This window comes from Sinocyclocheilus grahami, unplaced genomic scaffold (genome assembly GCF_001515645.1).
Source record: "Sinocyclocheilus grahami isolate Dianchi unplaced genomic scaffold, SAMN03320097.WGS_v1.1 scaffold234.1, whole genome shotgun sequence".
Lineage (NCBI taxonomy): Eukaryota > Metazoa > Chordata > Actinopteri > Cypriniformes > Cyprinidae > Sinocyclocheilus > Sinocyclocheilus grahami.
Genome location: NW_015505413.1, coordinates 1254463 through 1272001, shown reverse-complemented (window position 1 = coordinate 1272001; position 17539 = coordinate 1254463). Strand labels below are relative to the sequence as shown.

The window sequence follows — 17539 nt, the reverse complement described above, 5'->3', positions numbered from 1 at the left end:
ATAATAATAATAAATGTTTTCTGAGCAGCAAATCAGCATATTAGAATGATTTCCCGAAAGATCATGTTACACTGAAGACTGGAGTAATGATGCTGAAAATTCAGCTTGGGTAACAGGAATAAATTACATTTGACAAAATATTCAAATAGAAAAGTGTAATTTTTTGTAATAATATTTCAAAATGTTACTGTATTTTTGATCAAATAAATGTAGCCTCGGTGAGCACAAGAGTCATCTTTCAAAAACATTAAAAAATCTTAATCGGCCCCAATCTTTTGAACAGTAGTGTATATGCACACAAATCTAAACTAAAGCAATGCAAAAACTCAATTACTTAGCTGAAGTGTTAGAAAAAAGTTCAAATATTAATCTTGAAGAGTTCAAATTCATTAAATGTAACGATAAGAATTTAGACCGATATTTTCTAACTGTAATACTTCATATCATTCAAAATTCCAAATATAGTATTCCAACTACACGGACAAATGTACATGTTTAAGAAATTGCAATTAAAACAAAAATTCCCAATCTTTCAAAGTTTTACTGTATTTGATCAAATAAATGTAGCCTCGGTGAGCACAAGAGTCATCTTTCAAAAACATAAAAAAATCTTAATCGGCCCCAATCTTTTGAACAGTAGTGTATATGCACACAAATCTAAACTAAAGCAATGCAAAAACTCAATTACTTAGCTGAAGTGTTAGAAAAAAGTTCAAATATTAATCTTGAAGAGTTCAAATTCATTAAATGTAACGATAAGAATTTAGACCGATATTTTCTAACTGTAATACTTCATATCATTCAAAATTCCAAATATAGTATTCCAACTACACGGACAAATGTACACGTTTAAGAAATTGCAATTAAAACAAAAATTCCCAATCACAATTGTGAATTTTGTCCTTCTCAATGGTTTCTCTACTGTTAAAATGACAACACCATCAGCCTGTTTCTAAGGATTCAACTGCATGACTTTATTTTGGTACTGAAGGGGATAATCTAATTTCAGCAGAAAATACATGTCTTTAGGCTTCGGCAAGCTGTGAATGCAGACGTTGTGTTTGAGTCGTTATGTGTGCATGTGTGTCGTCCTATGTGTCGAATTGATGTGTTGCTAATCAGAACCAGTATAAAATGAATCACAAAGCTGACCTAATTACCTCAGCAGTTATCTAATAACCAGCCCAATGCTAAGGACGCATTATTGTGATCAAACCGTGTGCAAACGCATCGAAGTGACCCCCTTTATTCTAATGCCTTCATAATCCACTTAATTCAATTTAGTTTTTGAGACGGTTTATATTTTTAAAATAATTGCCACTTGTCTAGTTTCCCCTCCAAGCGGTCATCGTGTGGATATCTGTGTTTTCTGTTTACACTGTCTTGTTTGTCTGAACACGAGCATTTAAATGTGATATTGGACTATATTAAGGGAATGGCTCTAAAAGAAGTAGGAAAACAAATAACAACCTTAAGGAAAAAGATGGTAATAAACACGACCCTTGTGACCAAGCATTTTTTCCCCTCAGTACTTGCTGGCCAGTTTGAGTGCATTTCTTGTGTGGTGTCAGCTAAAGTATACTTATGAATACCTGAAGCATGGCCATGTTGTCTCCCACAAATGTGACAAAGACGTCGGAGTCACACTTCAGAGATGGAATGCGGTTTTCCATCATAAAGCCCTGGAGGAATATCAACCACAGTGTTTATTTAAAAGTGGCTAAAGGAAATAAAACAAATCAAAATATACATTTGACATGCAGTATATGGACATTGTTTAAAGGAATAGTTTACCCTAAAATGAAAATTTGGTGAAAATGCACTCACCCTCAGGCCATCCAAGATTTTGAGTTTGTTTCATTATCAGATTTTTGATAAATTTAGCATTACATCACTTGCACAACAGTGGATCCCCTGCAGTGAATGGGTGCCGTCAGAATGAGAGTCCAAACAGCTGATAAAAACATCACAATCCACAAGTAATCCACACCACTCCAGTCCATCAGTTAACATGGAAATAAATCCACCATTTAAGGCGGTTTTGACTTTAAACGGTCACTTTTGACCAAAATATGAGTCCATATTTCATAATAACGCTTACTCCAGTGAAAAAGTCCATCTCCTGTTGTCCTCTCACATCAAAATCCACGCGATGTTCTCCCACGTGCTGTAGGCTTTTGAGTCCTGCGACGAGAGCTTGCAGAGCGCGATTGCTTTGAAGGTCCTGACCCTGACACAAAGCATCATCCACCAAACCTGCAGCATATCTGAGAGCAAACACGGGAACATACAAACAATGCACATACAATAAAAAACACATCAAACCCTAACCTAATATATTATTGCTTTGAATAAATATATATGATCCTGGTGGTGCTAGAGACATGCTGGAGTGTTTGAGCTACAGGAATGTTGCAAAAATAAATGTATAAATAAACAAATGTACAAATAAAATATTAAATATTAAAAATAAAATAAAAATACATATATATTAAATATTAAAAATAAAATCTTTATGATGAATGTACAAAAGGGAATATTTATGTGTCAGTAATTAAATCTCTCTCATACTTCACTGTACAAATGTTTGACCATCAAACTAACTTTATAAACTATCTCTTTTATTTCCAATAAAGCGCAGATGTGTTCGATAAATAATGATGAAACCTGCAGTGATTTCTCAGAAGGGCGCATCTGAGCTCCTCTTTTCCTTTGATTCTCCTCCTGTGGTATTTCTCAGAATGTGCCAGTGACCTGAATTGTACAAACACAGAGACCTCTCCTGTGGAGGCCAGTAAAACTGCTCTTTGTGCTGCCACTTTTATGTCATTAATCCTTTAATTCCTTAATTCCATCCTTTAAGCACAGATGATGGAAAAGAGGATTTTCTTGGTAGCTTTGATATAGTTTGATGTTCTGTGTAGACACCCAGACCATTTATAGAAAAATAAGCAAATATGGTTTCTCGCCCAAGCTATTGTATGTCTTACTACTTTTAAGATTTTGTATGTGATATTTTAATAGGCTTATTTCACCATTAAAACGTATTTTTGTCATTTAAAATACAATGGACCCTTTTCACATTTCTGGGATTCTCAGAAGAGCAAGTCACCATAGGTGATAAACTTCTATAGTAGTGACAGCAGAGTAGACAGCAAATACAATTTCATATTCCCATTTGCTCCAAAAGCAAAAGAAAAAATTCATGACAGAGCTTCCATGACAAAATAGGGGAAAAATCTAGAGAGACTGATACAGAAATCATTGTTTTGTAAATTGTTTTGCAATTTACTGCCAATGTAATATAACACAAAAGTATGTCATTATAAATATATATATATATATATATATATATACACTAACCAATTTTATACTTGCCAAGTATACGTTTATCATATGCAATGTGCTTTGAACAAAATCATCTGCTAAATTAAGGCAAGACACCCCAGGAATACTAATAGTAGTTATCACCATACTTCTAATAACTTACTAATAACTAATAAACCTCACCATACTTTCCCATTTGATTGATTACATTAAGAACTACAAATAAAGAATGACAAGTTTTCTGAGATATTATGTTTAAATACCCAAATGAGGCATAATCTAATTAAACATGCATTAATTTGCATACAATTCCAGAATAGAAATCTGAATACTGGATAAAACAGATTCAAAATGGTTGTTTCATTCTGTTGGCATATTAGAGTCAAAGCTTTTTACAGAGGGAATTTTAGATTTTTCCTTAATTTATGACATAATTCAGAAAATACTGTCAACATCCAGAAAATGTAATAAATAAAATTCACCATGATTTTAGGAATGAAATGTCGGATAAAATCAGGTAAATTATTTATGAACAAACCCCTATGTAAAAACCTTCAGAATAAACAGAATAAAAATGTACGTTTTTATGTACTGTATGCAAGTACTGATGAAGTGGAGAAAAAAAAACTTGAGAAACTGGCCATTGTTGTATAGCTGAAATTTACAAATGCAAACAGATAAAGTGCAATGAAATGAACACTTCAACATGTATTTTGGATGTTTTCTTTCCACTAGCCTAAAACAACACATTATGACAACCCAAATAGCCTAAAATCTCAAAACTGACCAGTGCATGCAAAAAAACAATGTTTTTGCCTTTAGTGTCTTGTCTTTACATATAAAAAGATCACACTCAAAGGGATGTGGCCGTGGACAGGAAGTATGTACCTGGTGGTGAAGGTGAGAGCGAGGGCAGCAGCCAGCATCAGTCTCAGATACTGCATTTGGTGCTGGATGATCTTCACCTCATCCTGGTCCTTCGGGCCAAACTGTCTGCGACTGTGAAAGAGACAATAAGAACATGTGCGTTTCATTTAGATGTTTAAATGCATTCAAAATGCCACTGCACACTCAGAAACCTGTCACTGTCACATAATCACATACAAACCAAAGCAGACACACAAAGGGGGTCACAGCAAAGAGTCAGACGTCCCACAACACACCTGGATGTCGACGCACAGAGAAATAAACCGGTAAGCTTCCAGGTAACCCACTTTTCTAACCGCAGTGCATGCATTAGTGTGTGGAGGAAGGCTTGCTGTGGTGGACGTCTGGTCTTGTGTCAGTATGTGTTTGTGTCTTTCTGCTGTGCTGATGTTGAGCTTTGTACACCTGTGACTCTTGAACTACCACAAACTGTATCTCTACATCTGGCATCTGCAGGTGGCTTCCCTACAGCGCGCGTGTGTGTGTGTGTGTGTGTGCATATGTGTGGTTTTAAAGGTGAGAAGCCCACACAGAAATCCTATTGTAACATGCCTCATCTAAACTTGAGTGTCTTCTCTTGTACAGGCCGCTTCAAATTAAACAGACGCTTTATGTGCAAGTCAAATGCCATGTAGAAGCACATTCGGTTACTGATGTTATTGTAGAAGCACCCTATTTATAGACATATGGTATTTGTTGAGTCAAGTCACATTTATTTATATAGCAGATTCACAGTAAGAACCAAGAAAAGAACTGTTAATGTAGCAAATTTCTTTAATTCTGCTATGAAGAAACTTTAAAAAGGACAATCGTGTCACTATTCAGTTGAATTTAGTTCAGTGTTGATTCAATTTAGTTCATCATATTATTAATTACTGGACAATAAGCAGCTGTACAGAAGACAATATTGTTGTTATTTAGCTCAATGTTGATTCAATTCAGTTCAATAAGTGTCGATGTTGCAGAGTTTGTCACCTATAACTATTTATTCTGCAACCTAATATCCAAAAGTAAACCGAAACTGAAAAAATAAATAAATTAATTAAAGTTATATAAAATATTTCAACCTCCCCAAAAATGAATACAAATATCTACAAAGTCTAAAAATAAAATAAAAATTAATAAAAATAACTAATTTCATTAAATAATAATATATATAAAACTATATATATATATATATATATATTAACAAATTAAAATTTATAGAAAATGACTAAATTAAAGCTATATATAATAATTAAAAAAAACTAATAAAAATGACGAAAGCACATAATAAAATTAATAATATCTAAAATATTAATAAATACTACAACAATAATATAGAAGCAACACTTCTGTTAGTTAACATGAACAAACAGATGCACAGCTTCGGTGACATCAGTAGGGTTGTTATTGAGATAAAGTGAGTTATATACATCTGGTCATGTGATCTCAACACGACAGCCTTTGTGAGAAAAGACTGTTTTTATCAGAGAGTACATTTGGCATGTGTAACGTCATCTTTCTCAATTTATTTCTCTAGAAGTAAACCTCTTTTTCATCGGAACACAGATCTACGAACTATTCTGAACTACAATATTCTATAGTGGAACGTATAGAAGACAGCGGAAGACATAGTGGAACCACATGATGCAAGCACACACCTACATTTCCTGAAGACTGATGAGTGTCGTCTGTCATCTGAACAACTGTCATAACACTAAACAGATGACAGCGCTGTCTCTCGTGATTTAGTTTGAAAAGTGAAATGCTACACTGTTAATGTTAACATAATATGGCATTCACAGCTCGTTTATCTCCTATATACTTCCTACTTGACATCCTGTTTAAGAATCTTTCAAATATGTTATTTGTTATTAAAATTTATATTATATTAATAATTTCTGGCATTAAATCACCATTGACTGTTGGTAAGATTTTAAAAGGACTGCATTAACTAAATTCTACTTGACTGTTGGACAGTACAGTCATTGTTAACTACAACTAAAACTATTATTAATCATTTTCAATAATTGAAATAAAGCTAAAATAAATTAAAATATAAATATTAGATGCACACCTACATTTCCTGAAGACTGATGAGTGTCGTCTGTCATCTGAACAACTGTCATAACACTAAACAGATGACAGCGCCGTCTCTCGTGATTTAGTTTGAAAAGTGAAATGCTACACTGTTAATGTTAACATAATATGGCATTCACAGCTCGTTTATCTCCTATATACTTCCTACTTGACATCCTGTTTAAGAATCTTTCAAATATGTTATTTGTTATTAAAATTTATATTATATTAATAATTTCTGGCATTAAATCACCATTGACTGTTGGTAAGATTTTAAAAGGACTGCATTAACTAAATTCTACTTGACTGTTGGACAGTACAGTCATTGTTAACTACAACTAAAACTATTATTAATCATTTTCAATAATTGAAATAAAGCTAAAATAAATTAAAATATAAATATTAGATGAAAAACTTTAACTTAAATTTACCTTGCAACTGAAATGAAAAAGTTTAAGCTGAAGTACAAAACTGACTCAAATTAAACAAAAACTGAAAAAAAGAATAAAATAAAATAAAAAATAAATTAAAGCCTTTATAAAAATATAAAATATATAAAATGACAAAAACTAAAAATCAAATCTTTATAAAAATATTTAAAATGACTAAAACTTAAATAAAATCTATTAAAGCTATAAAAAAAACTAATAAAAATGACTAAACTTACTAAAACTATATACAAAATATATATATATATATATATATATATATATATATAAATTAATAATAATAAAAATGACAATACAATTGCATACCAAAATTTCTCAAATCTTAAAACAGGGTTCCCACTCTTTCATGAACACCAGATTCAAGGACTTTCAAGGACTTTTTAAAGCACCATTTATTTTTTTATCAAGCATCTATCAAATTCACACCCCAGAATATATAGTGTTATGAAAGACCTTACAGTACTTAACATTTCACTTACACTTAACATTTACATTAAACATTTCAGAGTAATAATGTTTTGAATGTGTAGGTTTCATAAATTTGGACCATTTGAGCAGTTGTGTTCAAAGGACTTGTGCTACCTTTACACAGTGCATGCATGATCGCGAAATCGAAAGTGAACAGCGAGTGCTCATTCAAATGCGATTTTAATACCCCGCATATTGATAGCAGCTCCCTGATGTGCGAAAATAATATACAATATTAGAATGTTTGCGGAAGCGGGACACACACATTGCAGGAGTGGGCGGTAATGGTCAGAAATACAGCAGGAGCGGGCTTAAGAAAATTGTCCCCAAGGCTCTAGGCTGCGCATCAACAACACGCACGCTAAGTTTTTTCGCGCTACCCCATCTCCACCCCAAATCATTAGTGCCGTTTCGTTCTGTCTTTGACAGAACATATAGGACAATTTTTGAAATTGCGCCATAAACAGGGGTTAAAGCAAAAAAATATTTTGACTGAACATTTTTCCTCAGCCAAACCCCATTCCACATCCATACCCGTCACACACACGGTTTAAAAGCATTTATTTTTATTCTTGTAATTAGGAGCGCTTGTCCTCCTAATTTAAAATAATAAAAAATCAATAATAAAAAATTATTTACACCTAATATGTATCAACATTTGACTCAAAATGACATACAGGGGTATTTTCTTTTTACCTTTGTAATGGCATCTTTTTCATCTATGTCAAATTCAAAAATATATGTTTATAAGCTTTTTAAAATTTCTATTTAAAACAATATAATAAGAAGTAGAATAAGACAAATAGGTTACCAATCATATGAAATTTGTATTAATAAAAAATGAATTTGTACAGAGGTGGCACAGAAGAACACAAAAGTGGCTTGTAGGTACATTTTCAGACGTTTAATGAGGATCAGAGGTGGCATGAGTGCAATTAAATTCATACATTTATGTGGAGATTAGTGTTTTAAATACACAATTTTGAATACAGAAATATTAAATGATTTAAATAAATAAATAAATAAATTATATGCTAAAAATTAAACTAAATCCGCCAGCAGGTGGCGACAAGTCACCGATTTTATCACTGAATCATTCATTCAATTGATTCGTTCGAATGGCTGATTCATTCAGGAATGAAGCAAGTGACTTCCTTTTGTGAATGGGTAACCATGAATCACTGACTCACTAGATTCGTTCAAAAATGCACGTTCACTGAATGAATGAAACTCAGCTGTGTTTGCTTTTAGAGATGCGCAGCGGCTGAGCTGTTACTATATTTGGAACTATTTTCGTTAAAGAAATAAGAGCAAAATCAGGCAGTACTTGTTTACCGAACTGTTGTATTGAATCAATATCACATTTGCAAATTCCCTTAATAACTATTAAAAGCTGTCACTCACTATCGCAATCTGTCACTGTGAGTGCACAGAACATGAGAGCGTGCAAGTGAGTTCTCAAGACTCAAAAGCACGTGCAAATGATAAGTTCTGTCATCTGTCATCGCGTTATAAGCGCGGAACCTGCGGGAATGAGTAGAATTGTTATTAATAGCCGCAATCCCGCGCAGAAATTCAAGTTCTGCTCTGTGTTCTCTGCTAATAACCCGACTGTGAATGATGCAAGCGGCGTCACATATGTTGTCACTGAGAAGCTGGAGCCGTGGCCGGGAATGATTTGTTTTGTGCCGGCAGAACAACAACAATGCACTACATGTTTCTTTTCCCCTCATTTTTTTCCCCAATTGACGGAAATCAGTCGTAGCAACGGAAAACTTTAATCCCTGCATAAACAAAATTTATTTCAAATTTAATTCAAGAACCTATGTTTGTTTTCAAGTACTTTCCAGGCCTTGAATCCATATGTCTGAAATTCAAGTACTTTCAAGAAGCGTGGGAACCCTGTTAAAATGTAAACTGAAATGATAAAAAATAAAAGCTAATTCAAAATATTTTTAAAAAATACTATAATAGTATATAAATTCATACAGTGCTATGTATGAACAAATACAAATGGCTGCATGACCTCAGTGATGTCAGTCAAAAATAAGTAATTTTACAGACGGCGTGGTAATGTGATCATCAGAAACTGCAAAGACATTTTCTTTGTAATGACGTGCACCAATGAATATTTCACCATCAACATGTCTATTTCATGTTGACTTCAAGAGGCTGCTTTTAAAGAAGTGTCCGGCTTGCGTATCAATCTCAGAAGTTGTCTGTTTCTCAAGTCTTATCCTTACACCTAACCTTCCCACCATTAAAACTAACCAGTGGACGACCGAACAACCTGCTACTTGTTGAGAGCAAATCTGCGAGCCACATGCGCGCACCATGACCACCGACTGTTTGATGGCACGTTGCTGTTTTGAATCTTAAAGCCTCTCGTTCAGAAAGTCTGAAGTGCAATGGTTTTGTGGTGCGTGTTGTAATAAGAAGAGGTGTGGTGGGCTAAGAGCGTGGAGCCTGATAACTGCGAGTGTGGTTTTTCTCTCACACCTGAGCGCTCATACGTGTTTTGGCACCAGAGTGGTGGCTCTTTGTTCCTCCTCTGATATGTGTGTGTGTGTGTGTGTTGCGCGGAGCTGTTTTGCAAATGGAAAACCTGCAACTACAGAAAGCAAACATTTCCTCTCTTTCTGTATTTTTTTTCAGCCTGGGGATGCCATATTCAGAGACACCCAGCATCGCCCACGCAGACGCACACGCACGCAAAGCCACATGTGAGGAAGACATGCAGCAGCAGCGGAGGCGCGGACGAGAGTATCCCTCTGAACTGGATGTGCTCTGCGGTGAGGAGAAACTCCACACGTCACGGTGCTCTCATTTTGTTTTCACTCACTTCTAGAACTTGTTGTTTATTTTTCTCTCTCCCCTGCCACCACATAAATCGCTTTTGAAACTCGTCGATGCAGTTTTGATGCGTTTGAAGGAGCGTGACCGTATAATACTGATAACTAATTACAGGGAATACTTTTGATCTGTTATCAACGATGCATCGTATCTGAATTTCACATGAACTTGCATGACATTCACACAAAGACTTTTTAACATCTTACCTGTGACTGCAGCGTACTGCAATGACGAGCCCCAGCTGTAGAGAAGACACAATGTGTGAAGGGGCGGGTGGGCGTCAGAGCGGCAAGCATTGCATTGAAGCGACTGCTTTTACTGAGTACGGGAGATGAGTACAAACCATCAGCTGATACAGAACCAAACCTGCAACACACAAATACAATGAGCTGGGAGACACATGCATTCCCTCCTACATTACATTCACATTTAGTCATTTAGCAGATGCTTTTATCCAAAGCGACTTACAAATGAAGACAATGGAAGCAATCAAAATAAAAAAAATAGCAATGATATGCAAGTGCTATAACAAGTCTCAGTTAGCTTAACACAGTACACATAGCAAGTTTATTTTTAAATCATATAATAAATAAAAAGAAAACAAATAGATAGAATACAGAAAGAAAAGCTAGTGTTAGTTTTTTTTAATTAATTTTATTATTTTATTAATTAATTTTTACATTAATTTAGAACTATTATATACATGAAACATGCACACATAAAGAGTTCTGGCATGAAACTCTAGATGGTGCAGTCCGATAGGTCTAACTCAATCTGACCTAATGACATCATTATCACAAGGCACAGCTGATTGGTTCTCTCCTGTATCGGTAGCCAATGAGCTCGCTGCTCAACATTCAAATATTACTAGTGCTTGCAGTAGCAGTTGCAGCTTGCTTCAGAAACCCTCCACCTTCCCCAGCTCCACTTATATAGCTCTGCTACGAGCAGTGTTAATTTAATTGACGAATAATTTGTCAACAACATTTTTTTCACTGACGACAACGAGACGCTAACGAACTAAAACTCTTTTTGAATGACAAAAATTATGACTAATAGTTATTGACATTTTCGTCAACGAATAAAAACGAGACAAAAATGTTAGGGAGGGATGATTTGGGAAGAGATTCAATCAGAACGAATCTGCTGCGTGGTTCGGAGGTTAGATGCGTACATATGAACCGGCGGGACATAAGCTAACAAACATACACTGCACTGTACTCTTTAGCGTCACATGAACGGTGAATTGCACACAAAATGATGTCAAATTGTCCGTTTTGACGAGCATTCACGTAAACACAGTTGATTACGTCTTAAGTGAACGTAAACAGTAGGGAGAACGTGTATCAGAACATTGCATCCATTGCAGCTGTGCATTCGGTTTTAAAGGGACAGTAGCCTAATTTAGTTGCTATTGTCCGAGTCATTGATGTTAATCAAGCAACAACAGAAAGACAGAAAATCACTCACTGCTCTTGATTGAAAAACTTGAGTAGCCCTAAAGATTAATCTAAATGTATTTATAGAAACAAATATGTCTGCTTGAAAGAATGAAGAATATGGTAAACAAGTTGCTATCAAGAATGCATAATTAGCCTATATAACCATTGGTATTTCATTAAAAAGAAGACCATGTTCTTGTTCTTTATGAGAAGTGGTTTTATTTAATTTTAACACAAAGGCATGTTGTGTGTCACCGCAGTTAAATCGGTGTCTATCATGATAAAACCTTAATATCAAACCTATATAACGAGTTTGGAAATTTTAGAGAAATGCTTAATAAATGCACTGTAACTAAACCCATTCGATTTTAGCCGACTAAATTTACTGTAGATTTACTGTAGATAGAAAACTAGACTAAAACTAAAAACAATTCAGATGACTAAAATATGACTAAAACTAAATGGAATTTTAGTCAAAAGACTATGACTAAAACAATCAAAATTTGCTGTCAAAATTAACACTGGCTACGAGGTGATTCGTGTATGCTATATGGGGGTTATTTCATGTATGTTATATTTGCAGCAACAATATTTCTTACATGCTCACAGCAGCATGTTGTGGATGTATTGGCAGTAGCAAGTCTCGGTACTGCAGCGTAGCAGATCTATTCCTCCAAGACCAAATACATTAACATTGTCATGTACATTACCATGCCAATCCCTCCGAGAGTTGTCATGACAGAAATATATTTACATGTTGTGTTCTGATAAATGTTGACAAATACCAAATTTAATTTTTTTATTAACCTCTGAGAATCTTCTAATCATCCAATAAATAAATAATAAATGATCAAATAGAAATTTGTAAAAAAAAAAAAAAATCATAAAATTTTAATTAAATAATAATAGCAAAATATGTAAACATTTAAATAATTATTTCAATAACCACTATTTCAATAATTCGATTTCTGTTGGCATCAATGAATTTCAATTATTTTTCCAGTCATTCATAATTAATGGGTAAGAATTTCTCAAATCATTTAATAATAAGCGATTGTATTCACGAATATGTTTAAAAATGTAAATAAATAAATACAAATCAAATAAAAATTTCCATGATATTTCAAAATTTGACTAATTTCCATGACTTTTCCAGGTTTGGAAATCACAATTTTAACATGCGCTGATATTTTCATGTTTTTCACGACTGAGGGATTTTGTGCTATAATCTCTCTAGAATGTCTTTCAGTTACATTTTGTAGTTCACAATCCCTACTCTACAGCAATCCTGTCCGTTAACTCACTCTCTCAGCAGATTTCCCCGTGGTATCCGAACGTTATTAAATATCAAAATGCCATTGTCAACTCCATGCAGGCCTGTGTAAAAACACTTTAAGTAAACCCATCAAATCTTAAAAACATAATTGAGGAGGGCTGGATTGCAAAATAGTGTTATTGTATTACCTTGTTTGTGCTTCATGTCAATGGTCGTCACTCCTGGCCACATGAAACCGTTCTGATCACGGATTGGTACAATAAAGCAGTGGGGACCTGAGAAAGACATCTTCTCAATAAGTCATTCATATCCATACAGTACGAGTTATGTGCCAAAGTTTAACACATGGGTTTAATGATTCAAGCTGATGTCAGTGCATAATGCATTTTATGCTTTCCAAACATTTTTAGATAACAAACAAACCGATGAGCACCAAAATTTGCCACAAACGTCCACATTTTAGTGGGTCCATGTCTAAATATAGACTACTGATGAGTTGACAGAATCATGCCAGATATGTTGAACTAATATGCAGACAGGCTTGTGATAATAATTCAGTACGTAAAGTCAGCACAAACAGCCGTTGCATCAGTCTTACCCTGAGATTCTCAATTGATTATGAGCTGAGCAAACACAGCGGCATAGTTTCCTTTCATTGCGTTACCGATATACATTTTCTGAGCATCTTCGGAAGGTGTGTGAATAATAAACTCCTGCAAAACAACCATCAGAAACATTTTAACTCATCTCTGTGTCTGTTTCATAATAATGCAAGTAAGTGTGGATTTGAGTCATTTGTGAACGGTGTATTTGTGTCTGGCTCTAGATACAAAAGCAGTTTCATCTGTGCTCCTATCCAAGGAATAGTTCATCCAAAAATTAAAGATCTGAAAAGAATTTCAGTCTGTTCCTCACAAAGCTATTTGATGGGTTACTGAGAACTTTGGGTTTACAACATCAGTAGCTGACACCAGAATTTACTGTAGATTTTCGGGTTGAGTACTCTTGTCAAATTTGCATTAAAATCACTGTTGACCCCAGATCGTTCTGTAGATGAAAGAGTAGAACAGACTTGGGAATCACCTGTGTGGATTGATCGTATCGGGCCTCAGTGATAATGCCTCGAACATTGCTACCGTGGCCCCTCTCAGTCATGGCAAACATCCCTGTAAACTGTAACTCCTGCAATTAAACACAAAATCTTATAGGACATGTTGCATTGACATAAAAGGAATAGCTCACCCCAAAATGAACATTTGCTGAATATGTACTCAACCTCAGGCCACCAAGACGTAGATTAATTTGTTTCTTCATTTGAACAGATTTGGAGAAATGTAGCATTCCATCACTTGCTCAACAATGGATCCTTTGCAGTGAATGGGTGCCGTCAGAATGAGAGTCCAAACAGCTGATCACAATAATCCACAAAAAATCCACACGACTCCAGTCCATCAATTAACATCTTGTGAAGCAAAAAAACTGCATGTTTGTAAGAAACAAATATATATATATTTATTTATTTTTTTTTTGTCATTTAGCAAACACTTTTATCCAAAGCGACTTACAAATGAGGACAATAAAAGCAGTCAAAACGGACAAAAGAGCAACAATATATAAGTGCAAATGACAAGTCTCGGTTAACCTAACGCAGTACATGTAGCAAGGTGTGTGTGTGTGTATATATATATATATATATATATATATGTATCAATCCATCAAATCCATAAATCATCAGGCATTTTAACTTTAAATCAATTCTGGCCAAAATACGAGTAAAATACATAACGCGTCCTCCAGCAAAAAAAAAGTCCTATATATATATATATATATATATATATGTATCAATCCATCAAATCCATAAATCATCAGGCATTTTAACTTTAAATCAATTCTGGCCAAAATACGAGTAAAATACATAACGCGTCCTCCAGCAAAAAAAAAGTCCATCACCTGTTGCTGTCTCACATCAAACTCCACCCACACATTTGTTTAGAACCACTCTGGACTGTTTTCGCCTGTAAACAGTGCTTGATCTGTGCATATTTCTCCCCTGATTCAGACAAGATGACTTTTTCAATGAAGGAAGCAGAATTATGGATCCAGGACTTGTATTTTAGCCGGTAGCAACAGATAGAAGTTAAAACATCTTAATGATGGATTTGTTTCTTACAAACACGCAGCTTTTCACTTCACAAGACATTAGCTGATGGACTGGAGTGGTGTGGTTTTTATCAGCTGCTTGGACTCTCATTCTGACGGCACCCATTCACTGCAGAGCATCCATTGGTGAACAAGTGATGCAATGCTACATTTCTCCAAACTCATCTGCATCTTATATGGCCTGAGAGTGAGGAAGCTTTCAGCCAAATTAAAATGTTGGGTAAACTATATTTTTAAATCACTAATTTCAGTCATTCTTGCAATAAACAAACAACACATGTGCAATCTCACGGAGACCAAAATGATCAGGACTTTGACTCGCAAACATTTTTGTGCGCATCTATTGAGTGTGTTTGAAGTCTGAAGGGCACAGAATTTATTCCTGATTTACTGAAACAGGGAGATACCTCTTCATCTTCTGCTCTGGACTGCCTAAATTATTGACAGCACCTCCGTACAGTCCACACACAACACCGAGCTGAGGGATACAGCGAACAGTGCAGTGTGACTATTCAAATGTGGAATAAATGCAAATATGTAGTGTCATGCATGCCAACACGACATGCAAATGTCCTGAGAACAGCTCAAAATTCAGTTACAATGTAAACAACAGCAAGCAAAAATGTTAGAAAACGTGTTGCAGCTGATTCAGCTTAATTACCTGGAATAATGGAATATAAGAATACACTGTACCATGACTTTTTGAAGTTGTAAAGACAACAATTTGTACGTTTTAAAGAAAATACTATTTCAGTTTTTCTACTTCCAAATTTCAAGTATAATTGAATATGTTACTTGCCGTTTCTTTGTAATTGTTTGTCAAATTTACTAGCAATTTGTGAGTGAAAATTGTTTCTGCACCATTTTTTTTTTTCAGTGTATAGCACAAAATTGTCAAACCTTGACTCCTGTGGCCATGTCAGCGGAGCAGATGATCTCAGATGCCTAAACACTTGTTTATGAAGCCTTTTTTGCTTCTCTTTTAGCTAAACAAAGGCAAATCATATGTTTTAAATAGGCATTACACTAAAAAAAAAGTAACATTCTACTTCCTGCATGTTGTTTTTTTAATGCAGTGGTTTAATGATGTCCATTTTTTAGGACTTCTACCATGTTAACTAACAATGTTGAACCTTGGAGGACAATGCAAAGTCAATTTAAGTGCTATAAAATTGCTATCCCTTATGAAAAAGAAGTTTATTCAAGTGTGCTATTAGTAACCTTCTTTTAAACTAAAAAATAGGAAAGTATACTTTTAGTCTACTTTTTATGTACTTCTCAGAAATATACTTAAAATGACATTTAAGTATATACTTGACTTATACTTAGAAAAAGTCTAAATATATTTTAGCTATACTTGTGTTCCTAGAATCAGTGTTTTCATTGTTATACTGTAGGGGGTGCTAGTACACACCTTCTGTACAGAATTTCCAAAAAACACAAGTGAAGAAGAAACCGAAACAACAGATGCTTCCACGTGTATTCTAACACGATCATCAGACATAAAACAGCATCAAAACTGTGTACCATTATGGAATAAAATGTCAACCAATGAAGAGGTAATCACAACTGTCAAGCTTTGGGGTGTTGATCGACTTTATCTACGTTTTGATTATCACTCTGAATCCAATTCATAGTCTTTTTTCAGCTTTTTGTTCAAAATGTTGTTTATTTCTTTATTTATGAAACTTATCCACATTCAAGTGTTTAAAAAAAGAATGCATGAAGCTAGAATAAAATATTTTTGTTTACAAGCAGATACCCTGTTCTTTTGATGTTTTTTATGTTCAGATATTCATGTAACAAAATATATACAAATTAATGGGGGCATAGTGGTATACTTAAAGTATGACGTAAAGTTCACTTAAAGAAAACGTACGAGTATACTTGCAGTATAAAACTACTAAACTAGTAGTTTACTGAGACTATACTTCAAAGTGTACTAAAAATGCTACTACAAGTATTTAATTAGTAAACTATCAGTATACCTATAAGTTCACTTTTAGTATAGTTGCAGTACAAACTAAACATTTTGATGTAAACTAGTTGTGTACTCAAAGTTTACTACCGTTATACTTAAAAGTATACTTTTATATACTAGAAAGTGGGCCAATTTAGTCCCAAGGAGTATTGAAATAGTACACTTACAAGTATACTACTAGTACACTGATGTTTGTATACTTGCTACATAAAGTATACTTGAACTTTACTTAAGTATACTTACTAAAATAAACTTGAAGTATACTACTTTTTGGTAAAGGATTGTTTTCACCAAATGACAACATAACTTTACCATGGTAGCACCATAGTGCTTTTTGAATGCGTAATAAAGACGTGCAGAAGACTCTCTCATTTCTCACATACCTGATTTCGAAGGTGTTCTTTCATGAAAGGCATTCAAATGAAGCGCAAAATGGATTCAGATCTTTTAAATCTTGACAAAACGTGCACAGCCTCCATCGTGTGTCTGGAAGAGGTGACTGTATTGTTTCCTTTTATTTACTCAAGGTAACTCCCGTGAATCAGTCTTTAAGGAAACACGGTTTACTTACCTGCTGGACTGAAACGAAAAGCAT

General features: G+C 34.4%; 1 long non-coding RNA gene and 1 pseudogene across 1 annotated transcript in view; both read right to left on the bottom strand.

Moving 5' to 3' along the window:
• LOC107597640 (uncharacterized) overlaps positions 1-1859 on the bottom strand; it is a 3253-nt gene extending 1394 nt beyond the window's left edge. The window contains exons 1-2 of the long non-coding RNA XR_001610482.1: positions 1828-1859; positions 1593-1682 (exon numbers count right to left, since the gene is read on the bottom strand). This is a non-coding gene — a long non-coding RNA (uncharacterized lncRNA). The remainder of the gene's footprint in view (positions 1-1592; positions 1683-1827) is intronic.
• The window catches only part of LOC107597674 (acyl-coenzyme A oxidase-like protein), a 46956-nt pseudogene extending 29417 nt beyond the window's left edge, over positions 1-17539 (bottom strand).